A 27,678-nucleotide genomic window follows, 5' to 3' on the forward strand; every position below is an offset into this window, starting at 1 on the left:
GGACGACTTCGTCGTCGCTCGGGCCCTAATAATAATAATTAAAGCTGCAAGCAGCTGTGACCGGGCCCTCGCTCTCCCGCGTCTACGCGGGGGGCCAGCAGCACGCATCACTGAAGCAGTTATGTGAAAACTCAGAGTGAGTTAACCCTGACGTGGTGTGACGTTTCATCTTCCTACTCCAAAAAACCCCCTATGGGAAGGGTATGTTGAAAAATTTAAGGGGGCGCTATAGAGGCATTTTGTCACCCCCCCATGGGCGACGCCCCTATCAGATGTATGAGCTCACCATTTTTGACCTGTGTATCAATTTCATGTGAATATGATGTCGCTGAAGCCATCAAAAAGCCAAACATATTTGGTGGCGAGGGCAATGTCATAGTAGCCACACCTCTTGACATAGAGAAAAGCTTTTAATAACTTTTGATCAGCATGGTCTCAGGGGCTGAGGCTGTTGAGCAACCAGGGGCTGCGGGGAGACCCAGAGCAGGCATGGATTGGTGGTGTAAATGTGGGGCTTACTGTCCACTTTATTAGGTACACTTGTGCAATCTAATACAATCCAATACAACAGCTCTGCCACACATTGTACGTTTACAAAGCTTTTACTTTTTCAGCTTTTGTAAGAAAAGTGATTATTCTACTTTGTTGTTGAGGTCGTAGTGGGTGGTGTTGGTGTATTGGAGTGCAATATATTTAAAAGTGTTCCTAATATTTGTCCTCCTCAATTAGACAAAATTAGGAGGCCACCTCAGTACACCACCACCATTGACTATGACCTCAATAATAAACAAAGTAGAGTCACCACTTTCTAGATGATGTCAACAATAACTGAAAATTTATACGCTTCAGGGAAAAAATCATGGTATAGTCGTTTTACTGGATTGCATTAGATTACACAGGTGTACACAAAGTGGCCATTGACTGTATGTTACATACATACAGATGAGATTTCCTCAAATAGTAGCCTGGGCCACTATTAACAAAATAATAGTTTGGGACCAGGCTACAAATAGGGGCAGGCTACTATTTGAAGGAGGCTTTCAATAAAAATGTTTTTTTTTTAAATCACAGCCAAATTTGAAAATACAAATCCTGTATTTTTTTAATTTAAACAGCAGAAATATTTATGTAAAGCTGTCTTTACAGTAAAAATGAATATTTTCTATATAGTATTACAAAGAAAGCACTTATTTACAGTAACAATGTTTACATTAACAGTAAAAAATAGTTTTTGGTGTTTTTGTAAATCACCAATATTTACTATTGACTACAACACAGTGTACTAGTTGTCCTGCCTTAAAGCAGCGAATCATCTCATCCTCTGTCCCATCTGAAGCCACCGTGATGCCACACACCTTAAAAGACAACATGCCACAAATTAATTTTAAAACTAGGCTACATTCGTAATAATGACTTTTTATCTCACAATTTTGATTAGGAATAGCAATTTCTTTTTTTCCATTACTGGCGAAAATGGGCTTCCATAGATAAAGATGGTTACACACCCTAAGCAGGCGTCATATGCCAGCTGTTTCCACTTGCCACACAATAAATAGAACATAAGTCTTTAAGCTGGTTAATATTTTCTCCATCAGCTATCATTCTAAACAAGACTGTTGCCATACATATAACATGAATCTACCTACACATTATTTACATATTTAACAATGTCAAACACAACACAGAAGACCCAAAGCAACCACATTGACTACATCTCCCAGAAAGGGAGCATGCGCGAAGCAGTCTTGAGACGGCAGCGCGGATATGTGAAGACACGGCCTGTGTTTACATACTGCACTAGCCTTGGACTAATACGTTCATTGCATAAACATCTTGAAAACGATCCCCGTTTTTCATTGGGGGGTTCCCGGTCTCGACCAATTAACGTCTCCATAAACGTTCAGATCAAACATGTAATGTATTAACTGCATAGTCACAGATTTCACACTTACCACCAATGTGCAATACACCTCCCAACCGCTAAAGTGGCGCTGTGGTGTAGTAGAAAGCCAGTGCACTCATTCATTGCAGGACAAAGAAGGGGTGAAGAAAATTACAAGACATCCCGAGATAAAATGCATGTTTATTGAGCTATAACGGATATACAAACACACGGCAACCCCCGTACACCTGCTTGTGCACGAAACACAACACAATGCTCTACAACAGACCACGGAGTCAAACATTAGTCCACATTAGCTCAGCGAGTGTTCAACCACCGGCATGTCTCCGCTAATATCGACCACCGAGAATGCTCCCGGGAGTTAGCCGAGTGCTAACTGAGTGAGATGCGCTATACACACATTAGAGGCTGAACGCTTATAACGCTAATAAACCACAAATTATACGTTACCTAAAGCACATCGGGATAGCGTGGTGAACGTCAACACACAACCATTTATTAATAATTCAGCCGTAACAACTGTGTGGCACAAACTCAGTGCTTTGGTTATAAATAATGTCGGGCTTGGTTCGGGTTCGAACAGAAATATGTGGCCATGCCGCACTCTAACACACACACACACACACACACACGGAATAACATTATCAGTTCATAAAAAAACCCCAGACCCACCAGACGGGACGCCACATACCCATGTGCCGCCACGGCTCGGTTGTCCAGGTACTGGGCAGTCATGACACCAACCAAAGAGGAAATTACTGGACCTGCAGACAGTATGTCGTTATCTTGCGTTTGTCAGCTGCTCTCATGTTCCCTCCTTTTGTGAAGGTCTTGTTGCCATCCTCTACATACCAGGCGTGATATGCCCCGCTGCGTATTCCCCCGACATTTGTTCGGAATATTACAAAACGTCTAGCTTTAAATGAACACTGAAGTTGTGTCTTGTCGCCATCTTATCTGTTTACAATCAGCTGAGAGTGCGCAACTGCGCATGTGCGGTCTCTTGTGTTTATAACGGTAGCAGCCAAAGACCACCTGGTGGCAAGATAGTTATCTACCAGTCATGGCCGAAATAAAGATAAAGATAGATAATTATGTACAGTTAATGCGTTCAAGGTCTTCTGACACTTTAAAAGTTGACATGGTGTCTCTAGCACAAAGTATGAGGGACAAGAAGAGGTTGAAAGTCGATGAGTTTTGAAGAGGATTTGAAGATTTTACAATTTACTTCCATTCACACTAATTAGACTGCCACCAGAATGCCACCTATTAGCCGATTTGCACCAAATTTTGCACAAACTCTCAACGGGCCATGGAACACAATCAGCAAAAGTATTGTGGTAATCGGACTGTATTTGGTCAAGATATTAAAGACTGTCTGTTTTGAAAACAATGTGCAGGAATTTGTTGTTTTATATTTTGGGCGTTTTTTGGACTATCAAAATTCTTGTAATAACTTTTTGTCAGGAGGGTCCACAGATGCTTCATGCAAAGTTTGGTGCAAATCAGTCAAATCGCCTAGGAGGAGTTCGAAATAGTAGGTTTTTCATTTGTGGCGATTTAGCGACTGGAAAGTTACCGTGAAAGTGGGCGTGGCTTACACCACACAATTCAGCAGAATTCAGAGAACACGTAAATAGAAGGTTTAACAATGTGCGACATATTTTGTGGGAGTTATTAGCTAAAAACGCTTTTGCATTGAAAATAGCGCCACCTGCTGGTCATTTTTGGTGTGTGAGTTACAGGGGCCAGTCTATACCACCCCTATCAATTTTATTTCCATGAGTGTTATGGTGTTGGCACAGTGCCAAATATTAAATTGGACGGCCACCAGAGCGCCACCTAGTGGCAGATCGGTTAGTCCTTCATCAGACTTCCTCAGGAGGGCATTGACAATAATTATACCAAGTTTCGTGTTAATCCACTCAACCGACGTTGAGATATAAAATACTTCAATTTAAATAGCGCCACCTGGTGGTCATCGCCTGACATTTTGCACAGAGCCTCAGGGGCTCATGGGGAAGTAGTAAACTGAGTTTCATGTCATTCGGATATACCAATATGGAGATATGCAGCACTTCCTGTTTTGTACCAAATCTGCAGGAAGCTGCTATTTAATTACTTCAGTATTCTTTGGAATTTCAAAATTCTTTTAATAACTTTTTGTCAGAAGAGTCCACAGATGCTGTGTGCAAAGTTTCGTGCAAATCGGTGAAATTGCCTGGGAGGGGTTCGAAAAAGTAAGTTTGCAACATTTTGCAAATTTGCGGAAAAAAAACGTAGGCGGAAATGGGCGTGGCCTATATCACGAGATTCAGCACAATTCACTGAACGCGTGGATACAAGGTTTTTGAATGTGCCACAAAGTATGTGGGAGTTATGACCCAAAACATACTGTCCTTGATTATAGCGCCACCTAGTGGTGGAAATTGAGGACGACAATAGAGTATAAAATTTTTTCGCCAGACCAAATGGGTGTGCCAAATTTGGTGAGTTTTTGAATTTGGGAAAGGGGCCAAATTGGGGATTACATGCGGAGAAGAAGAAGAATAATGAAAGCTGCAAGCAGCGATGAACGGGCCCTCGCAGTCCACGCGTGTCGGGGCATGGTGCCGTCGGGGGGGCGTGCACCTAGAAGTCTTGTCAGCTGAAATAAATAAAAAAATACACGTTATCTCTTACTTACATTTCCAGTATACAGGTAGGCACCCAACCCACGTATGTATTTTTCCAAAAAGTAGAAGCTGAATACATGCCCAATAGTTCAAGGTCTTCTGACTCTTTAAAAGTTGACATGTTGTCTCTAGCTCAAAGTATAAGGGACAAGAAGAGGTTGAAAGTCGATGAGTTTTGAAGAGGATTTGAAGATTTTCCAATTTTCTTCCGTTCACACTAATTAGACTGCCACCAGAACGCCACCTATTGGCCGATTTGCACCGAATTTTGCACAAACCCTCATCGGGCCATGGAACACAATTAGCGAAAGTGTTGTGGTAATCCGACTGTATTTGGTCAAGATATGAAAGACTGTCTGTTTTGAAAACAATGTGCAGGAATTTGTTGTTTTATATTTTGGGCGTTTTTTGGACTGTCAGAATTGTTTTAATATCTTTTTGTCAGGAGGATCCACAGATGCTTCATGCAAAGTTTGGTGCAAATCAGTCAAATCGCCTAGGAGGAGTTCGAAATAGTAGGTTTTTCATTGTTCGCAATTTTGCAAATGGAAATTTAATGCAGAAGTGGGCGTTCCTTACATCTCACAATTCAGCTGAATTCAGGGAACACTGAGATATAAAGTTTCAAAATGTTTGACATGTTACATGGGAGTTGTGCTTTTGCATTGAAAATAGTGCCACCTGCTGGTCATTTTTGGTGTGTGAGTTACAGGGGCCAGTCTACACCACCCCTATCAATTTCATTTCCACAAGTGTTATGGTGTTGGCACAGTGCCAAATATTAAATTAGGTGGCCACCAGAGCGCCACCTAGTGGCGGATCGGTAAGTCCTTCGTCAGATATCCTCAGGAGGGCATTGACAATAATTATACCAAGTTTCGTGTTAATCCGCCCAACCGATGATGAGATATAAAATACTTAAATTTAAAGAGCACCACCTGGTGGTCATCACCTGACTTTTTGCACAGAGCCTCAGGGGCTCATGGGGAAGTAGTAAACTGAGTTTCATGTCATTCGGATACACCAATATGGAGATATGCAGCACTTCCTCTTTTGTACTAAATCTGCAGGAAGTTGCTATTTAATAACTTGAGTATTGTTTGGAATATCGAAATTCTTTTAATAACTTTTTGGCGGGAGGGTCCACAGATGCTGTGTGCAGACTTTCATGCCAATCGGTGAAATTGCCTGGGAGGAGTTCGAAAAAGTAGGTTTGCGACAGTTATGAGCCAAAACGCACTTTCCTTAATGATAGTGCCACCTAGTGGTGGAAATTCAGGAGGACAATAGATTATAAAATTTTTTGCCAGGTGTGACTTATATTCCAAGTTTGGTGAGTTTTGGGGTGTGTTCAGGCAGTGAAAAATGCAATCATATGGGCGGAAGAAAAAAAAAAAAATATATATATCTATATCTATATATCCATATCTATATATATATATATATATATATATATATATACAGTACAGGCCAAAAGTTTGGACACACCTTCTCATTCAATGTGTTGTCTTTATTTTCATGACTATTTACATTGTGGATTCTCACTGAAGGCATCAAAACTATGAATGAACACATGTGGAGTTATGTACTTAACAAAAAAAGGTGAAATAACTGAAAACATGTTTTATATTCTAGTTTCTTCAAAATAGCCACCCTTTGCTCTGATTACTGCTTTGCACACGCTTGGCATTCTCTCCATGAGCTTCAAGAGGTAGTCACCTGAAATGGTTTCCACTTCACAGGTGTGCCTTATCAGGGTTAATTAGTGGAATTTCTTGCTTTATCAATGGGGTTGGGACCATCAGTTGTGTTGTGTAGAAGTCAGGTTAATACACAGCCGACAGCCCTATTGGACAACTGTTAAAATTCATATTATGGCAAGAACCAATCAGCTAACTAAAGAAAAACGAGTGGCCATCATTACTTTAAGAAATGAAGGTCAGTCAGTCCAGAAAATTGCAAAAACTTTAAATGTGTCCCCAAGTGGAGTCGCAAAAACCATCAAGCGCTACAACGAAATTGGCACACATGAGGACCGACCCAGGAAAGGAAGACCAAGAGTCACCTCTGCTTCTGAGGATAAGTTCATCCGAGTCACCAGCCTCAGAAATCGCAAGTTAACAGCAGCTCAGATCAGAGACCAGATGAATGCCACACAGAGTTCTAGCAGCAGACCCATCTCTAGAACAACTGTTAAGAGGAGACTGCGCGAATCATGCCTTCATGGTCAAATAGCTGCTAGGAAACCACTGCTAAGGAGAGGCAACAAGCAGAAGAGATTTGTTTGGGCCAAGAAACACAAGGAATGGACATTAGACCAGTGGAAATCTGTGCTTTGGTCTGATGAGTCCAAATTTGAGATCTTTGGTTCCAACCGCCGTGTCTTTGTGAGACGCAGAAAAGGTGAACGGATGGATTCCACATGCCTGGTTCCCACTGTGAAGCATGGAGGAGGAGGTGTGATGGTGTGGGGGTGTTTTGCTGGTGACACTGTTGGGGATTTATTCAAAATTGAAGGCACACTCAACCAGCATGGCTACCACAGCATCCTGCAGCGACATGCCATCCCATCCGGTTTGCGTTTAGTTGGACCATCATTTATTTTTCAACAGGACAATGACCCCAAACACACCTCCAGGCTGTGTAAGGGCTATTTGACCAAGAAGGAGAGTGATGGAGTGCTGCGGCAGATGACCTGGCCTCCGCAGTCACCGCACCTGAACCCAATCGAGATGGTTTGGGGTGAGCTGGACCGCAGAGTGAAGGCAAAGGGGCCAACAAGTGCTAAACACCTCTGGGAACTCCTTCAAGACTGTTGGAAAACCATTTCAGGTGACTACCTCTTGAAGCTCATGGAGAGAATGCCAAGAGTGTGCAAAGCAGTAATCAGAGCAAAGGGTGGCTATTTTGAAGAAACTAGAATATAAAACATGTTTTCAGTTATTTCACCTTTTTTTGTTAAGTACATAACTCCACGTGTTCATTCATAGTTTTGATGCCTTCAGTGAGAATCTACAATGTAAATAGTCATGAAAATAAAGAAAACGCATTGAATGAGAAGGTGTGTCCAAACTTTTGGCCTGTACTGTATATAAATAAATGATCAGGAGAAAAACAATAGGGACCTTGGAGGTCTCCTGCTCGGGCCCTAATAAACAGCGCGATTACAATAGGGTCCTCACAGACGACTTCGTCGTCGCTCGGGCCCTAATAATAAACAGCGCGATTACAATAGGGTCCTCACTGACGACTTCGACGTCGCTCGGGCCCTAAATAAGTAATGATAATAATAAATACTAGTACTGTTAAAACAAATGATTATAAAGTTTGGCATAATGAAAGTACATCATGGCAGAGCAGTTTTATTGGATGTCATTGTACTGTGTGAGGTGACAGGTGTTCAAAGTGACTCAGCCTACACACATGACAGAATGTGCTGGTGGAAATGCTGTATCTAGATATTGATATTCAATGAACTAATCACTTCATTTGACACATGATGTTAGCGTTGTGACACTTATGAGAAGTGATGATGGTTGTCATCACCATAACAGGTTGGATTATTTCAAAAACAATATAAAGGATCTGCAAAGTTTAAGTTTTTGAGTGTGGCATGTCATGTCATTGCTTACCTGTGGCAATGAATTAATAGTAGAAAATAGTTCCGGGTCACGCAAGTTGGATCAAATGAAAAATCAAAATCAAATTTTAATCGTGGCCTATTTTTCGATTTGCTATTTTTGATGTGAGCATAAAATCAAAAATAAGAAAAACAAACCATTTTTGTATTTTTGAATTTGATTATTAAATGAATAATGAAAAAACAAACTGTTTTTTTCATTTTTTTGATTTTTGATTTTAAATTGAAAATGGAATGAATACACGGACCTTTGTAGTTTCTGATTGTGTCAGTTATTCCCAGAAAACAAACGGTTAAAAGGTACCTTGGTCGGTCTAGGTATCTTTGGATGATTCTTAATTCATTTCTAATTGACAAATGAAAAAAACGTTATTTTGATATTTCTTTCAAAATGAAGAACGGAAAAAACATTTTTGATGTCAGAAAACCATTTTTGATGTCAGAATCAAAAAAACAAAAGACCAATTAAAACTGAGCCGTTTTTTCGTTATTGAATATTCCTTTTGTCCTTACTCGTTTTGGAATGAAGAATGAAACAACCCATGGAGTCACGTGGTTTTTTGTTTCTCAATTTAAAAACAAAAACAAAAAACGGAATCATATGGTCTTGTTTTTCGTTTGTAAAGGAAAAATTGGAAATCCAAACTCAAACAGGCCAATTATGGTTTTTGCAAAAAATTTTTGGTGTCTTTCTGTCAGAGGAAAGGTAAGAGGTAAAACGTGAGACACGTGACACGTGACCTGGAAATAGATAGACGTACATCTAACAAAATAAAAGCCCAGATCTATCTATCTATCTATCTATTTATCTATCTGAGTCTATGTTAACACTAGTTGACTGCGTTTAATAATAGCCTACTTTACATGTTTACACATTAAGAGACATTTTTTCCATTAATAAGTGCATTGTTTGGTGCAATAAAGTAGGCCTAATCGAGGTTATAGTAAGTATAGTGAGCCGGTGATTACTGAAAAAATAACTCCCGACAGGAGTATGAAGGGAGTTATTAGGGTTCTAACCCCGAAGGGGTAGAACCCTTCTAAGATTGTACCGGTTTATTATTATTATTATTATTATTATTATTAGAGTTCTAACCCCGAAGGGGTAGAACCCTTCTAAGATTGTACCGGTTTATTATTATTATTATTATTGTTAGGGTTCTAACCCCGAAGGGGTAGAACCCTTCTAAGATTGTACCGGTTTATTATTATTATTATTATTATTATTATTATTATTAGGGTTCTAACCCCGAAGGGGTAGAACCCTTCTAAGATTGTACCGGTTTATTATTATTATTATTATTATTATTATTATTTTTTGTTGTCTGCCGCTTGAGCTCAAATTCCCGTGAGCTGGAATAAGCCAGAAACCTGAAACTTGGCCCAATGATTGGAAATGATGTGCATCAACTTTTATTAAAATATGAGCCCATTCGGCCACATGGTGGCGCTGTAATTAAGGCTTAAAAATGACTTTTTTGGGAGGCCACGCCCCTCACACCATAAGTCTGATTGACTTGAAATTTGACACACAGGTCCAGCTCAATGTGCTCTACAAAAAAGCCTCTGGGACCATTAAGCTCCGTCTGACTAGATTTTTTGCTAATTTGCATAATTTGAAAAACAGTAAAGTGACATAAACTTTTACAATTTTGACTCCATCAACACCAAATTTGGTACACGGCTTTGGGGGATGACAAGACACATTTCTATTATAAATGAGCCAGATTGGTCAAAAAACATGGCCGCCACGGACCAATGAATCTTTGCTGTGGGCGGAGCTTAGAATTGATTGGCCATAACTCCCACACCCTTTGACCTATCATCACCAAACTTGGTGGGTAGGTCCACAATGAGGCTTGGAAGCTGCCTACCAAAGCATTTTGAGCTCAGCCTATAGGGGGCACTATAAATGCCACACATCTGTATCTCAAAGACCATTGGATGGAATTTCACCAAATTTGGTATGCATGCTCTAGGGGTGGCTATTAACTCATATCTTGAGTGCCATGTTGATAGGTGAAAGTGGGCGTGGCCTATTCGTCATTAACCGTCATAATTTGCGTTTTATTAATTTATGACCAGCTGGAAGGACCTAGGGACATGAAACGTGGTACATGGACTATAAATGACATCCAAATACTGCTCAAAAAATTTGGTCCCAATCGGCCTTATGGGGGCGCTATAACATAGAGTGTAAAGCTTGAAAGGCTCTGCCCGCCGCACCACAAGTGCTATTGACTTGAAATTTTACACACACATCCTCCGGATAGTCCTCTACAAAAAAGCCTCTTGCACCATGAATGCCGCCCTTACAGAATTTTTGCTAATTTTAATAATGTTAAAAACAGTAAAATGAATAAGCTTTTGAAATATTTGTGCTATCAACACCAAACTTGGTATGAGGCATCGGGGGACCGAGACACTCATTTCTATTATAAATGAGCAAGATCGGACGAAAAACACGGCTGCCGTCAAGCAAAGTGTCCTTTGAAAGGGTGGGGCTTAGCGAATATCGGCTGTAAAATGTTAACCGTTTTTCCGATCGTCACAAAACTGGGTAAATATCATCAGAAGGGGACCAAGAACACACCCAAAAAAAGATTTTGAGATTGGCACATAGGGGGCGCCACCGCCAAACCGTTTTCTCCATTGAAAATGAATTACGGAATCTTCAAAAATCACAAAATTTCAAACGGTAACTACGGATTCATAATTTCAGCTAGAAACTCCATTCAAACTGGAAAATATTCAGCAATTCCTTGACTTTTTACATATGATTCAACTTTTCAATCCCATTCAAACTTTCCAAAATATTCAGCTTTTTCTGAAACTTGGTTATAATGGAAGTCAATGAGAAAATCCTTCAAACTCACTCATCTTCACCCACACTTCACGAACTCATACATTCACGTAGAAACTCCATTCCAACTCTGAAATGTTGACATTGCCATCGACTTTCAGTGACTGATTCATATTTTCCATATCTCTTTTAGTTTTTCTACACCAGCTGTTTAAAAATCATGAAATTTTCAGCCCTTCTTAGAATTTATAATGGGTGTGTATTGCGTGGAATGTTGAGAGTTAGAGTGGGTGATGTCATCGCTGGAGTGCACAGCACCTCTGAAATCATCAAGAAATTTTCCCTTAAACTCGCTGGTGCGGCCACATTGTTCACTCTACATACACAAATTGTACACCAAATTGTAGGAAAAGCCGTTCCGGTCGCAGAGGTGTGACCGCTGAAGAAAATGGATTTAGGGTTTTGGCTGCAGGTGGTCTAAAAGGACAACAAGTCCAACCAACTGCCCCATTCACTCCCATGTTAAGTGAGAGCCCAAATTTCTGGAAGAAAGCAGACCATTCCACTTATGTCCATCATGGCTCTGGCCTCATTTTTCACACCACAGAAATGAAATTTACACCTTTGTGATCCGCATCCTGTCCTCTCGCTCACGGTGTGCTTTTTGTAGCTGTAGCACTTACGGTTTTTCATTAAACAGTTGGAGTTTGAGAGGAACTTTTGGCTCAGTTTCTGCCTTTTCTTGGTGTATTTAAATTTGACTGTGCCATTGCCAACTGGTGATTGGCTGAATCAACTCCAGCCGTTCGGCCAATCGTCTGTGTGTCACAGCACAGTCAAATTTGAATATTTCAGCAACCTGACTTCTTTGCAGTTAAAGCCTCATCATACAGAGGTAATTACATATGTGTCAGTCTGCCTGTCTGGGTCTGTCTGTCTGTCTCTGTCTTTCTGTGTCCATCTTGGACATTTTAGACTGCAGTCTTTTTTAGCTGTTAAGTTAAGCTGTTTTTTCTATCTGTAAGTGGACATACACACAGACAGACAAACAGACTCACACATACACAAACGCGGCGACAGCACGTGAACATACACACATTCAGGCATGCACACACACACAGACACACAGTGATACATTTACTGCTATTAATAATTAGCGTATTGGTATGGGGATACTAGTTGGCAGCGAGCATCAGGCACACTCAAAATTTCATGTGAAATTTTCTAGTTCATTCATTCACTCATTCATTCATTCTTGAAAATGAAAATTTCATTCATGAAAATTTCAAATGCTCTGCAGAGATCAGATGAAGGCCACAGGATTTGTTTAAAGCCAATTTCCCAATTGCATATTTGAACCTAGCAACAGCTTTCTTTTTAATTTCACTCTCAGGTCCATGCCTTGATTTACCAGCGATAATCCAATTTTTAAAAGCTTCTCTGGCTTGCTGGTGGAGTTCATCCACATACTCATTCCAGCCTGGCCTGAAGCTGTACTTCTTTGCTTTTCTCTGAATGAGTGGTTTACTAGCCTCATTCAGACCCTGCACAATTCTGCCATATAGTACACATAGCTCTTCTTTGTGATTTGGCATACCACAGTTGAAATTATCACACATTATAGCATCATATGGAATTTCATTGTTACCTATGGTCTTCTCAGTCAAGTCATGATAATGTAGCAGGTCGTTCTCTGAGAGTTTAGCCCACTCAATTTTCCCACCATGATTAACCTGATTATCATCCGTGGTCATTGTAGGTAGGTTTTCTACATTGAGCATAATGGAGACAGGCATGTGGTCCATTGTTGCAAACCCATACAAAATCTCAACTTTATCCACACATTCATGGGCATCAGCTGTGCTTACACAATGATCTAGCCAGGATGTTGTATTCCAAGCCTCACTGACATATGTATAGCTATCTGTTGGCAAATGGATCTTACTTGTTAACAAGAGCTTATTATCATGACAAAATTCAACTAGGTATCGGCCAAACACAGACTTCCTATCAGAGATATCTGCATTCAAATCACCCATTACATAAATACAGGTACATTCATTTTCCTCAATAAAAGAGCCAATAAAAGCAAGCTTTTGAAGATATTCGTCCTCGTTACTGGAACATTCATAAGGTGTGTAAACATTCAAAATGATAAGAACATTACCATTATAAGAAACTTTTATTGCAACACACCAGTCTACTCTCAATCTAATCACACTGATCAGATGGTCATATTTTTTATGCCACATAATGGCCACACCTCCAGGTATTCTGCCTTGAACCAACCCCAAGCTCAAATCTGTGGTTGACTCCCCCACCCCATGGAAGTTACTATGAACAGAGTTGAGCTTGTCCAGGTCCTGTTTAGCAAGAAAAGTTTCTTGTAGACAAAGAATGTCAGTTTCCTCAAGGAGTTTGTCAACAACAAGTCGCCGTGCCTTATCCGCTGCATTGTGTCCTAGACGCAGGCCGCGTGTGTTATATGACACAATTCTCATGAGAAGTAGACAAATCTTATGCATGTCACCCAAGTAAGCAGCGATGGACGAAATGATTACTGCATGTCATTTATCCAAGCTTTCTCTTTACATCATGTTTCTCTCCACTCTCCTTTCTGCTTACATGTATAACTCCTTGTATGTTCACAGAGTTGATCCTGGGTTCCAACTCCAATGTAGTTACTCAGTCTTGTTAATCATTAATGATATGGTGCAGATTTTAAGTTTAATACTATTATGGCCAGGACAGTCTGACAGACTGACAAACAGACATTGCAGGTCTCTCTCACTCTGTGAGTTTTGCTAATATTTGATGACTTCCCATCCTACAACATAAGTGAAACAAACATGATGTCAGGACATTTTTTACCCTTGAAGAGGGCGGCACATGTAGGCCTATTTTAGATTAGTAAAATGCCACAGATTAGCCTATGTTTTTGGAACTTCACCTGGTTGAACAATATGGTAAATAGGCCTACTATCATTTTGATTTCATTTGATTTGGAAACATAAAACATTACATAACATTTTTATAGACTAGTGGTTGTTCAGGTGGGGTTAAGAAAGATAAACACAAAAAGCAATGTTGTAGGAATTGAGCAGAGAGAAAACAATGACATAGAGTACTGGGCCTATCCTATTTGTACCTAGCTAATGCATCTGGGTCTCGTTTCAATTTGGTTTTTCCGTAATTTGGTTTTGAAAGAGAAAACGGAAAAACGGAAGCACTTCCGTTATTTCGTTTTGTGTCTCAAAACGGAATAACGGGAAAACGGCCGTATTTCCGTAAATCCGTTTTATTTTGAAAACAAAATATCAAACTATCAAAAGGTACACGGACCCTCACTACCACATAATACCACTTCATGCAAATGAAGCTATTATGTCATGTATGAATAAAAAAGCCTGCATGTGCACATGTTGCTATAGTTATGTGACTTTTGAGGTCACGTGAATATATTTAGAATGGTTTGATAATTTGCCACTTAGACCATGGGGAGGAGACCAGCTGAGTAAACTGATCTGTGGATGAGAAACTTGCAACTGAAGAAGTTACCCCCACCCCCCGGCCTAGACACTGGGGAAGGTAGGGAATCTTGAGGTGACCGGATGAGGGAACTTCTCGGTTGAAGATCCAGATTAAGACAGTCTGTATCTTGATGGAGGTGGTGCAGGGGTGGAGGTGGGCTGGGAGTTTTGCTGAAATGACAGCTGGATGACAGCAGAGAGAGAAATTTGACAGCTAATGACGGATTGGTAGAGAACAGGGAGAGGCTGGCAGACTGTGACTTGTTGAAATATGTGAAGAAGGGTGGAGCAAGAGGATAGTGGGAAAACAGAGAAGTGGCTTTGAGGTATACTTAAGGTAAACATTAAAATACCTATTGAAACTTTGAAATACGCATCAATAGGTAAAATTTCAATTCATGTTTTGATGTTCAAATGGAGTCTCTATGTGAAAGTATACCACAAATGTTATTAGCCTGTAGGCTAGCTGAAAACCCGATTTCAAGAAATGTGTGACTTGGAAAGAGTATGTATTGCTTGGAGCTTTCAGGGACAGAGTGGGGAACGTCTTGCACTACGGCAGATGAGGGTCACAGTGGGTGGTGAGGGTCACGGTGGCTGGTTTGGGGCGGAACAGGTTAGAACCCGCAGATTGCCGCTCGCGGCTATATTTTTTTTCTGTAATCGCCAGCTCACTATATGTAGGTGCCAGCTAGTATTATTGTAGTATTTTGTAGTGTTTAGTTTCTTTGCACACCATATGAAATTATTGGTCATTTACGGGGATGTGAGTCACGTGGTGTTGGTGGTACGTCAGCAGGTAGCTGTTCTTCACCTGGCGTTTTTATGAATGAACTGAGAGGGTGGGGGGGGGGAGTCCTACTATTGCTGACTGCTTTGATATCGCTCAAACACTTGAAGATGTAGTTAAATGTTTTTAAAACTTTGGGGAATCATTTCACTGTTTGTTTTTATCTGCAATATAATATATTATATATATATTTAAGGCCTAGCCTTAAAGGCAGCATCTTTTGGAGCGATGATTTACGGACAAGCCAGCGCGTCCTGCAGGTAAAGTTTTTCCCCTACTGTAGCCTACTTAGCCTCTTGGCGACAATATTTTTGCTTATTGTGGATAGTCGCTCTACACTATAGGCTACATTATCCCGCTTATTACAGTGAAATTATCAGTAAAAATAATTTGAGACAGAATATTGATTAAAATATGATTTTTATTGATTTATAAATTAAATCAGGTGGAGAAAAAAAATGCCGGCAACGGCTGTCTGTCTGCGCCGGCAACGGGATGAGAAAGGTTTTTATTAGGCTACTATGGCTTTATCAGAGTGATCCGCTAGACCTACTTTCTCCTGAGGACAGGATCCTGCTCCACTTTGCCCGATCCGAGGTGGACGGAGCCCAGTAGCTCCTCAGACTGCTCTCACATCTGTGCCCAGTCACAGACATGATCTGCAGACTTTCAAGACCAGCCTGAGAGACGAGTTGGACTGCGGTGTTTCCCTAGCAACGGTCTGTAGCTACATAGCAACGGTCTGTTATACAGAAATAACAGACCTCGGAATGCAGCGACTGACCAATCAGAATACAGCATTCAATAGTGCCGTGTAATAATCTGGTTTAACCTAAATAATTATTGTGTGTGCTGCGTCGTTACTGTTAACAGTGTGGTTTTCACCATAACGTGTCGCTGCGTCAGTGAATTGTCAAGCTGATGTTTGTCCTTTACCAGCAGATGGCAGAAGGCCTATGGATTTATTTGCTGTCAATGAATGCCTGGTTTTCTCTTAGCTTCTGTTGGATTATACAGACCAAGACGTACCCGTCTGCAGCCTGCAGTTAGGGACGGGGTTAAACATCGATTGTGACTGGTTGAAAGTCGAATCTGGGCAGGGTTAAACGTCGATTTTGATTGGTTGAAAGTCGAATCTGGGCGGGGTTAAACGTCAACTGTGATTGGTCGCTAGCAGTGTCTCGCCGTTTACCGCCGTTTACTTGTTTGCAGGCGAAGGAGAAGAGGAAATGTAAAACGTAAGTGTCACATTATATTTTTGTTCATATATTTTCTCTTAGTTACATTACACGGTTGGACTAAGGTTAATGTAGAGCTGAATTTAGGATATTATCTACACTACAGAGCATATTTTAGTGTAATAGTGTTGCACTTGGCTTTGGTAGTCAGTCCAATGTGATGTTACTGTAACTGCGGTGCGAGTATTTCACCCGCATTTGCCCCTAAAAATAGATATGTGCGAACGTATAATGTATGAATGTTTAACAGCACATTAGTTTCACAGAAAAGATTAAGAAATGCCGCCAAGCATCAGCACACTGCTAACTGTAGCCTTAGTTTGTGCCTCACAGAGCTGCTGGTAACGCTAACTTAGCGTTAGCAAGCAGACAGCAGAGAGGCGACGTCGTGCAAATAAACCAAAGATTTATTTTTTTCTGTAGCAGTAAACACATGGGCCGATAACAAATGTGTTAACTAACTGTGCTAAAGCTTTACAAGATATTCAGGGCTGGGGACGATAACATTAACATGAACGTTAAGTTAGCTCAGGTACAACACAGGTACCGCACAGAAACTTTTACAAAGGGCCATAAATCTGCTTGTAGTGACTGTCAAATCGCCAGTGGACGGTGTTTCCAGTGCGGACACGGAGAGGCTCCAGGGTGAAGTTGCCTTCACCCACCTGCCACAGGCTGAGTAGCCTGGGAGTCGATGGGTGAAGGCAACTTCACCCTGGAGCCTCTCTGTGTCTGCTCAGCCTGTCAGGCTGCACAAGCGCCACCCTCAACTGCTAACCAAGACTATAAACAGTTCTATAACATAACCTCAAGCATAACTCCTTGTTTGAAACATACAATTAGCCTAGAAAAGTCGATTCACCGCACACAAGGAGGCTGAATTGCTACTTGTTTTATTAAATCTTCTAGGCTGCAGCTATACTGAATCCAATCAGCAAGGTGAACAGCCTGCGGAGTCCACACCTGCTGAGTAGGCCTTATACCATGTATGGTCATGTGTTAAACAACACACAATCTGTACAAACAGTTAAATATATCACATCTCACTCAAATTACAACAACAATTTCATATAATAAATGTCTAAATCGCTACATCAAGGTGAGGGTGAGGGTGAGGGAGCAGTGAAAGGGGAGGAAGGAGTGTCCTGTCTTTCCTCTTCCTCAGTCCTGGACAGGATTGGACATGGTATAGGCCTACTCAGCAGGTGTGGACTCAGCAGGCTGTTCATCTTGCTGATTGGATTCAGTACAGCTGCAGCCTATTTAAAATCACCTGTGCAATGGACTATGTATCAAACCTGATAAAGCCATGGGCGAAACGCGTTGTTTTGAAGACTGTTTGGAAGATTTAATGAGATAAGAAGCAATTCAGCCTCCTTGTGTGCGGTGAATCGACTTTTCTGATCTACTTGATGTCTCCTGCCATCACCTGCACCAAGGACTGAGAGTGCTGTGCACGGGGCATTTACTTTGGAATACAATTAGCCTACTTGTGAGTATTTTGTTAAAGAAACTGTTTAGTTCAGCTGCTTGAAAACTTCAACTGCAAGTTATGGCTAATGTTAACATATATTCTAACACAGTATTAGATATGTAATCTTGTATATTTGTAACCTGCTGTAGGAGCACTGGGTGGTGGAGGAGCAGTGATGCTGCAGGACCACTGTGTGAGAGAGGACGCTGCAGATAAGTGCTGAGTCGACCTTGGTGAGACTTAAAACTTAACAAGGTGTGTTTCAAGTAGTTCCAGAGATAAGTACTCATACTTAATATGTATTACACTGCATTTTATATTAATTATATAAGTAATTATATTGAATATATAATATGATATACAGTGTTGGGCAAGTTACTTTGAAAATGTAATACATTGCATATTACCAGTTACCGTTATTATAATATTATAATATTAATAGGCATAAAATAGAAGAGGGTCATGTAGTTTCATAGCGGCTAATTAAAGCACAGAGAGCTTTAATTACAGTTCATTAACTTACAAATCCAGTAGTGAGCGATATTGCATAGTCTAATCTAATGAAGGCTCTCCTCTGGAGGTGCCAAGGTGCCACACATGCTGAAAGAGCACCAAGAATCTGTCCCTTGCCTACAGTCAAGTATAGTGGTGGCAGCACTCATGGTTTGGGGCTGCATGAGTGCTGCCGGCTCTGGGGAGCTCGGTTCATTTAGGGAAACATGAATTCCAAGCAGAGCATGATCGCCCCCCTTCAGAAACTGAGCCGCAATGCAGTTTTCCAACATGATAATGACCCAAAACACACCTAGAAGATGACAACTGCCTTGCTGAGGAAGCTGAAGGTGAAGGTGATGGACTGGCCAAGTATGTATCCAGCCCTAAACTCACCTGTGCACCTGTGGGGCATCCTCAAGCTGAAGGTGGGGTAGCGCAAGGTGTCTTCACATCCATCTGCGCCATGATGTCGTCATGGAGGAGTGGGAGAGGATTCCTGAAGCAACCTGTGAGCTCTGGTGAATTCCATGCCCAAAAGGGGTAAGGCAGTGCTAGATAATAATGGTTGGCACACAAAATATTCACACTTTAGGCACAATTTTGACATGTTCACTGTGGGGTGTACTCACTTATGTTGCCAGCTGTTTAGATGCTGATGGCTGTGTTTTGAGTAATTTTCAGAGAAAGGTAAATCTATACTACTATACAAGCTGTACATTGACTGCTTTAAGTTATATCAAAGTGTCATTTCTATAGTGTTGTCCCATGAAAAGATAAAATGAAATATTTGCAAAAATGAGAGGGGTGTACTCACTTATGTGAGATACTGTATACGTGTGCCTAACCATCCATTTCTCCTCTTTCTTTTTTTTTTTCTCTTTCAGCACAAGGACAACAGGGGGATGCAATGGAGCCTGAACTCACCCCACAATTAACAACCCCCTTACCCTGAGTCTCAACTCCGTGGGTTTTGCAAGCCTTTCCGTGTTCCTTATTTTTAAAAAAACAAACACTGAGCTTCCCAATAGTGTGGTATTTGTTTGTGGAAATGTGCTAATGCAGTATTTGAAAATGATAACCTTCCATATTTTTGTTGTTGTAGTCTGTAGTGAGTCTCAGGTTACTCCTGCTGACTTAAGCCAAACAAAATTTCTCATCTCTGTGTCAATTAAGAAATTGTGCATGTGTACCCCTCTCTCTAAACGATTGGAACATCCCCACACAGCAGAGACTGTACAAGAGGACAACACAGAAGGAAGGGCACAGACAAACGGCTTGACATCCAAGTCACGTTTCTGAGTTTATTAAAAATTAATTTGTTATAGTAAATAAGTACATAGTAAAAAGACAAAGATACATAAAATATATATGTCTATAAACTGCTACTGCTGCTGCTAGCCCAGTGACCCACTGTGCACTCTGTACATACTGTGTAATATTCCTGTGTGCAATATTTTGCCACTTCCTGGGGGATATCTATACATTCCTATATTTTTACAGTAAAAATACTACATGTGTATTAAGCTGCTGTAACATGAATTTCCAAGGTTGGGATTAATAGAGTCTTACCTAACTGTAGTAAACTAACACTAATCCTCAAATATTAGCACATTTTACTTTAAAAAACAATATAAAGATGTAACTGTTTATGGCGTGCTACACATATATTATAAATCAATGTAGTTATTGACAGCAACTTACCAAAAATTGGAGTTCTGTTTCTTAGTATTATGTAGTTAAACGGCCCGAGGTCTACATGAGTCACGTGACGCACAAGCATTTTGGACTTCTGTTGTCGTGGCTCTGTTATATTAGGTTCGTTTGAGATGAGCCAGGCCTGCGCAGATTCAATCACCGGCGATCGGCGCACAATGCATGCCGGTTAGTTTTGTGTCCGACTTCATCCCGACTTGCTCTGACGCATTACAAAAGTGGACGGCGATAAAACCGCGAGAGCGAGGCGGCCGCAGTTTTTAGAGCCAGGCGCTGCAGTTGCTCTCCACCGACTGCACCGTCTGGCTCTCACCTGATCTAACAGCTCATTGGTTCAGATGCCGACTCAACAATATGACGTTTTAGATAAACTACTCATTTTTGTTGTATTTTAGAGATTAAAATTGTATTTGTCTGATCTGAAGGTTTATTCTGTGAACTGAAAACATGTTGTGTGACTGATGGTGAAAACAAACTGATATATGGGCCTGATCACTTTTTTAATGAATTGACATCATTCCAGACAGGATGTTAGTGTGTCTGTGACTTCCTGTACGGACTGAAGGCTGCCGGAAACTGTCGGGAAACTGTCCGACTTCACCGCAGCTTTTTGTCACTGCCCCCGCTGCGGCTGCCTGCTCTCGTCTACTTTTCAGGCGAGGAGCAGTTCATCTCGAACGAGCCTATTCTTTCAACCGACAATCGACGTTTAACCCCGCCCATATTCAACTTTCAACCAATCACAATCAACGTTTAACCCCACCCAGATTCGACTTTCAACCAATCACAATCAACGTTTAAGCCGCCCCTAACTGCAGGCTGCAGAGGGGTACACTTGGGACAGACCAGCAATTCTTCAGGTTATTGATACGGATAATTCAAACAATTATATGCAACATATATTTACTTTGTATTTTTGATTGTTGTATCACATATGCATTGTTGGCAGAGATGGGAAGCATTTTAATTGCATGCATTTAAAATACATATAGACAGACAGACAGACAGACAGACAGATTTCCTTTCCTCTGACAGAAAGACACCAAAAAGAATTTGCAAAAACCATAACTGGCCTGTTTGATTTTGTATTTCCAATTTTTCCTTTACAAACGAAAAACAAATTAGACCACGTGATTCCGTTTTTCGTTTTTGGTTTTAAATTGAGAAACAAAAAACCATGTGACATGGGTTGTTTCATTCTTCATTCCAAAACGAATTAGGAGAAAAGGAATATTCAATAACGAAAAACGTCTCGGTTTTGATTGGTTTTTCGTTTTTTGATTCTGACATCAAAAACGGTTTTCTGACATCAAAAATGGTTTTTATGGAAGCCCATTTCCGCCACTTGATGGAAAAAAATAAGATCTATTAACTCAAAATAATGAGATACTAAGTCAAAATAATGACTTACTAAGTCAAAATAATGAGATACTAAGTCAAAATAATGACTTACTAAGTCAAAATTATGAGATACTAAGTCAAAATTATGACTTACTAAGTCAAAATAATGAGATACTAAGTCAAAATTATGAGATATTAAGTCAAAATAATGACTTACTAAGTCAAAATAATGAGATACTAAGTCAAAATAATGACTTGCTAAGTCAAAATAATGAGATACTAAGTCAAAATAATGACTTACTAAGTCAAAATAATGAGATACTATCTCAAAATAATGAGGTGAATGAGTACAGTTACAGCCTTCGATAATCCATACATAGGCTACTCTTCACCTCTCAGTCACGATGGATAACATCATTGAGGGATACTTCAGACGTGGATTGACAAATCGCGAGATTTTATCTTTATTGGAGGAATCACACAACATTAAAATAAGCCTTCGGACACTGGAGAGAAAGCTTCAAAGGAATCAGCTTTGGCGGAGGCGGAACAAGACCGATGAAGCAGAGGTGGCTTCCTTCATTTCCCAACAGCTGCAAACATCTGGCAAACAGCACGGCTACAGATGGATGCACCAAAAATGTTGAATGGCCGGAATAATTACTGACAGAGAAACTGTGCGCCAATTGATGCGTCTAATGGATGAAAATGGTGTAAATCTCCGTGCGCACAACTGTTTGAGACGGCGCGTATACGTCAGTCGTGGTCCAAACTATGTGTGGCATGTCGATGGATACGACAAGTTGAAGCCTTATGGCATATGTATCAGTGGATGCATAGATGGCTTTTCGAGAAAAATGATATGGCTCGAGGCGTTCAAAACTAACAGCGACCCTCGAATTATCGCAGGTTATTTTATTGATGCTGTAAGTGACAACAGTGGATGCCCACAAAGAGTCAGATTAGACCACGGTACTGAGAATACACACCTTGCAGCGATGCAGAAGTTTCTGCGCAACACTGAGGATGACAATGGAGTGGAGTGTGTCACTTTAGGTCCAAGTACTGGTAATCACAGAATTGAACGCTGGTGGTGCACCTTGAGAAGTGAATGCGCCCAGTTCTGGATGGACCATTTTGACCAGCTGAAAGCAGATGGGTATTTTGCTGACAGCTTCATTGACAAATCACTGATCCAGTTTTGCTTCCAAAATACCATACAGGTACAGTATCCTAAAAACCTATTGCTTATAGGGCTATACATCATTGTTGGAGGAAGTACTTGAAAATACTCCATTCAAAAATAAAAATCATAAAGTGTGTAAGGAGCCTATTATCAGTAAAAGGTGCAGTAGGCTACAGTTGTCTCTGTCAGTGCTAACCAGTGTCCTTTTTTATAAATATTGGTGGTAAAAGAATGCATTTCTTTTTTTAAAGATATTTTTTTGGGGCATTTTTAGCCTTTATTTGATAGGACAGACAAGTGTGAAGGAGGGAGAGAGAAAGGGAGCGACATGCAGCAAAGGGCCACAGGCTGGAGTCGAACCCGGGCCGCTGCAGCAACAGCCTTGTACATGGGGCGCCTGCTCTACCACTAAGCCACCGATGCCTTATTGAGGCCTTTACAGTAAATACATGAATACGGCTGAGAAAGTCAGTGAGTATCTTTGAGTATACTACAGCGTGTACAAACTTCCGGTTTTCAAAATAAAATGTGAAAGGCAATTAAAAAAAGACGTCAAAATGATACAACGCTGGTTTTATGTCAGATTACCTGGTAGAAAAAAATGAAAAAAATAGCATTTTAGCTCAATAGCTTCCAGGTCATGTGACCTAATGGCTCAAAATCAGTGTAGGATCATATTACTGTAATACACTGGCAGGTTAAGACATACAATTTCATTATAGTTTAATACACCTCAAATTTTATAATCATTTTTTAATGGAAAAAATTGACATTTTAGCACAATAGCTTCCAGGTCATGTGACCTAATGGCTCAAAACCAGTGTTGGATCATTTTGACATCTCTTTTTATTACCTTTCACATTTTATTTTGAAAACCAGAAGTTTCTACACGCTGTTGTATACTAGTGCTGACTTTATCCGTGTATTTACTGTAAATGCTGCAACACAGGCGCACTTGAAATGTTGGAGCAGCTGGCTTGACTATGTAAAAACGACAGACAGCTGGCTTGACCGCAGTATATTAACAGTGTCACTGTACTTTAAGAGCCACCAGTCAACTTTTCATGAGCTCAACAGCAAACACCCCCTATTTTAACCCCTTTTTCACAAGGCATTTTCTAGATTTTTTTTCTACTTTTATTTTCATTTTACAACACAGGCTTGTAAAATTGTTGAAAAGTTACTGTAGTGGATGAAACAAAGATTTTTGTGTGTAAACAAATGTCATTTTAGCCTACATTTAGGACTAATTAAGTAAACAAAAGTCGCATGAAAATTTACACTGTAAATTAGGCAACAGTAGTTAATTTGCATCACCAATCAACATGATAACAGAATTAAGCAAAGATTATTCTCTAACAAACCTTTTCATTCTTTCTCTTGCAGGAGGAGCTTGATGAGGTTGTAACTGCCTGGAATGACCATCGCATAAGAACAACCAACAATCCTCGGGCTCCCAGTGGTCGCCCTTCCATAATGCATGCGGTCCCCAACCTTTATGGGGCACCGAATTTCCTGCAGCCAGTTGATGAAATGAAGGTGGAAATATGTCGAGAGGACTGCTGTTTTAAAGACTATCCTTGTGACGAGGATGTGTTTCACTTATGTATGGAACTTATGGCTGAGCACAACCTGGAAATGTCTGATGATGTATATGCAATTACTGACCTTTATCTTAGACTTCGTCAAATGATTAATGATGGGCTGAGGGAGTAAAGTAGGCCTATGCGCCAGAAACGCTTTGAGAACAAGTGTCAGTTAAATAGAATTACACTTGTAGGCTACCAGTGTACACAGACATGCCCTGTATTGTTTATTGTACATGGCATCTGAAATACAGGTACAAATACATTAGTGACACTGTCTTTATACTGTATGAGAATTATAGTAAAGTCAGATGGATTTGTTTCTTGCCCCATGTCTATTTAACCTTACAAGACCCACTAAATGTATTTGCTCTCAATGCTTTTAGTATAGTTTTAGTTTTGTATTTGCATTCTTGCCAACACATGCTAATTCATTTTCATTTTGGAACAAAATGATTGTGTAAGTGTTTTTGTGGCATTCTTTTCCTTACCTTTCTATATATTTTGGTTTGTGATAAAAAAACAACAACATTGCATAGATTAGTTTTAACAGCTAGTTCCAAGTTGAAGTCCACTGTGCTCCAGGCCCTAAGGATTTGTGATGTGTCATGTGACTTTTTCTCTCCTTCTGACACACCAGAACAGCAGCCTCTTTGACCTCTTGATTTACAAGTTAAGCACTGTCTGTATGCATGTCATGAAGTGTGTGTTACATCCTCGGTAACAGTACAGTAGCTACAACATTTTTCTTAATATTGTTAATGAAATAACATGACTACACAGTGCAGGATAACAATTGTAATTGTGACAAATACAACAACATGGTCACATCAAAAAACACAGTTGAACATTCTTTAACAGATGGCTCCTAAGATAAGACAAGCAACAGAATTGCTATTTATTATGAACATTATTAAAGACTTGCACCAAGACTACTGTATGTTTACTTGAGGAATGTGTTTGCACAAAACATGTTTTGGCCTAAAACTTAATTGTCATTGAAGACAGCCAAATGTTACTTCATAAGTGACTTAACAAAAATGTATTGTCAAATAGTTCAAAAACAAAACTAAAAAGAAGAAAAAATAAAAACATTTTTGCATAGACCTATGCTACTGTGATGCTATTATGACATATGGCATTATTCTTAACAAATGACCTGGTAACAACAAGAAATGTAGTCATGTTAATGTACCTGTTCAACTATTTCAACATTATGCAAGGTTTTACAAATGGACACGGTCACTGACATCAGGAAAAGAAGATTTTCTATCAAAATTGTGTATGAATCGTAAACACACACATACTCTCTTGATTGAGTTAGATTATGTCCATTACCCACACATTGGAGTTCAACACCTTGTTCATTTCATAGCTGAAGTCAGGGTAGCTATCATAATGGATTGACAGCTCCAGCGCACAGCCACATGTATGGGCCACAGGTCTTCTCTGGAAACCTTGAATCTGGGTGAAGTTAATAATGATATTCTTCCCCAAGAACAGATCTGAACCTGTGCAGAACCTGAGGAACAAACACAGATGCTGCACATCAGAATTCCTCAAGTATGCAGTGAGGTACTTTTGAATGTCCTTGTGGTGGACATCCATTGCCTCTGGGAAGGTGAGGGACTTCAAAACCTTTCTCACAGTTGGTTGCAGTGTTTCATACACTGTGCTGAGGTCCTGAAGGTTGTGCCTGGCCATGCTGAGTATTTTTGCCCATTGCTCAATCACATAGGCTGGCTCTTGGACAAGCGTTTTGTGGGCAAGCTCTTGGAGGATTTCATTGACATTGCTGGCTGTTGGCATCCTTCTGCAGCTGTGGTTATCAAGGATCTCAATCAATTCTTCCTGATCAACAGTGTCAAAATCTGATCGCCATGATTCAAATACTGCACGCTCAGATTCAGGCATGTATTTAAGGAAGTTCTCCACTAAATCACTCTTCACATATCCCAAAGCAGCTTGCTCTAGTATGACAGGTGCTATCTTCACAGGAAGATATTTCTCTCTCTCCCATCCAAAAGCAATTATTCAACCAACACTCTCCCACTGCTGCTGTCCAAAATCATGTCTCAGGAAAGGTACTTTAAAAGTATTTCCCACTGTGCACTGGTCGTAAAATTCAGTCCAGAATTCTGAGAGACAGTCTCTCACAACTCCACCATCATCATATGCCTTCTCAGGTTTTCCATCTGGCAGTACAAGCTGGATTTTAATGTCGGCCTCTTTAAATCTATCGTCACTGAAATGAGCAATGAGCTCTGGCAATACCTGCCCTCTGTGAACAACCAATATTTTCTTCACTCTCTCACTAGATGGCATGGCTTGTGGTGAAATAGGCAATGTATCATCCAAAATCTGTGGTTCATTTTCAGAAAAGCTTCCTACAAAAACAATGTTGCTGCTCTCAAAATTATCCTCCCTGCCATCCTCTGTAGCATACACTGCAAACTCAAAATTGTCATCGCTTGCATTACTTCCAACAAATAGCACTTCAGGGCTGACTGTTTCAAATGTAGCTGACGATGGGGGGGTAGCAACATTAACGAGTGAAGTGGAGGACTGAGCACTTTCCTGTCTTTCCAAAGATGGAGCCAAACCTGGGCTGTGACTGTGTGGTCTGTCATTGTTTTTGTTTTTTTGTGTGGTCAGATAAAACCTGCGAAGAGGAAGTTTTGTGTCCTGGTACACTTGTCCAACTGTCATCACCTCATCAAGTGTAATCTCTTGATAATTTTTGATATCTAACTCAAAATCTGTTAAGGACCCCAGACTATTTCTCCCATTTGGAAAGAACAGGTCAGTAGCCTCCTCTATCAAATCCCTTTTCTGAGCATCCTTTGAAATTTCGAGTTTTGTAGTTCCCCCTCCTTGCTTGGCTCTCACTTGCTTGAAAGCCTCTTTTTCATCATCATAGTGCATCCATCCTATTTCTATTTTTCTCATTGTCTTCACAGCATTTTTTTCTGACTTGGTTGGAATTGTTCTCCCTGGTTTGTGCTGCTGCCTCCATCACAAGCTTTTCTTTTGGACAATTTGTTTTTCAAGCGCTCGTACAGCTTTGATTTGCGAGTGTTGCAGTGGCTGTTTTCCTTCCTCCTACAAAATGCAAACACTGCAAGGCGATCCCCATAAGATGGCAAATAAGTCTTCAAGTCTTCATCTGTCATCAGCAATATGGTGGTAGCATCAATCTAAATATGGAAAATGCAATTGTTTAAAAAACATCAATCCTGATTAGATGACCGTTATTTGATTTTAGGCTACTGATAACATTTAGTTATGTTGAGTTTCAGGAAAC

The 27,678-nt window shown here is 40.4% G+C and overlaps 1 pseudogene; it reads right to left on the bottom strand.

Annotated features, from left to right (window-relative positions):
* Positions 1-25,694: 25,694 nt before the first annotated feature.
* LOC144459366 (uncharacterized) lies at positions 25,695-26,809 on the bottom strand (annotated as a pseudogene).
* Positions 26,810-27,678: the final 869 nt, after the last annotated feature.

Source organism: Epinephelus lanceolatus, chromosome 2 (assembly GCF_041903045.1).
Source record: "Epinephelus lanceolatus isolate andai-2023 chromosome 2, ASM4190304v1, whole genome shotgun sequence".
NCBI lineage: Eukaryota > Metazoa > Chordata > Actinopteri > Perciformes > Serranidae > Epinephelus > Epinephelus lanceolatus.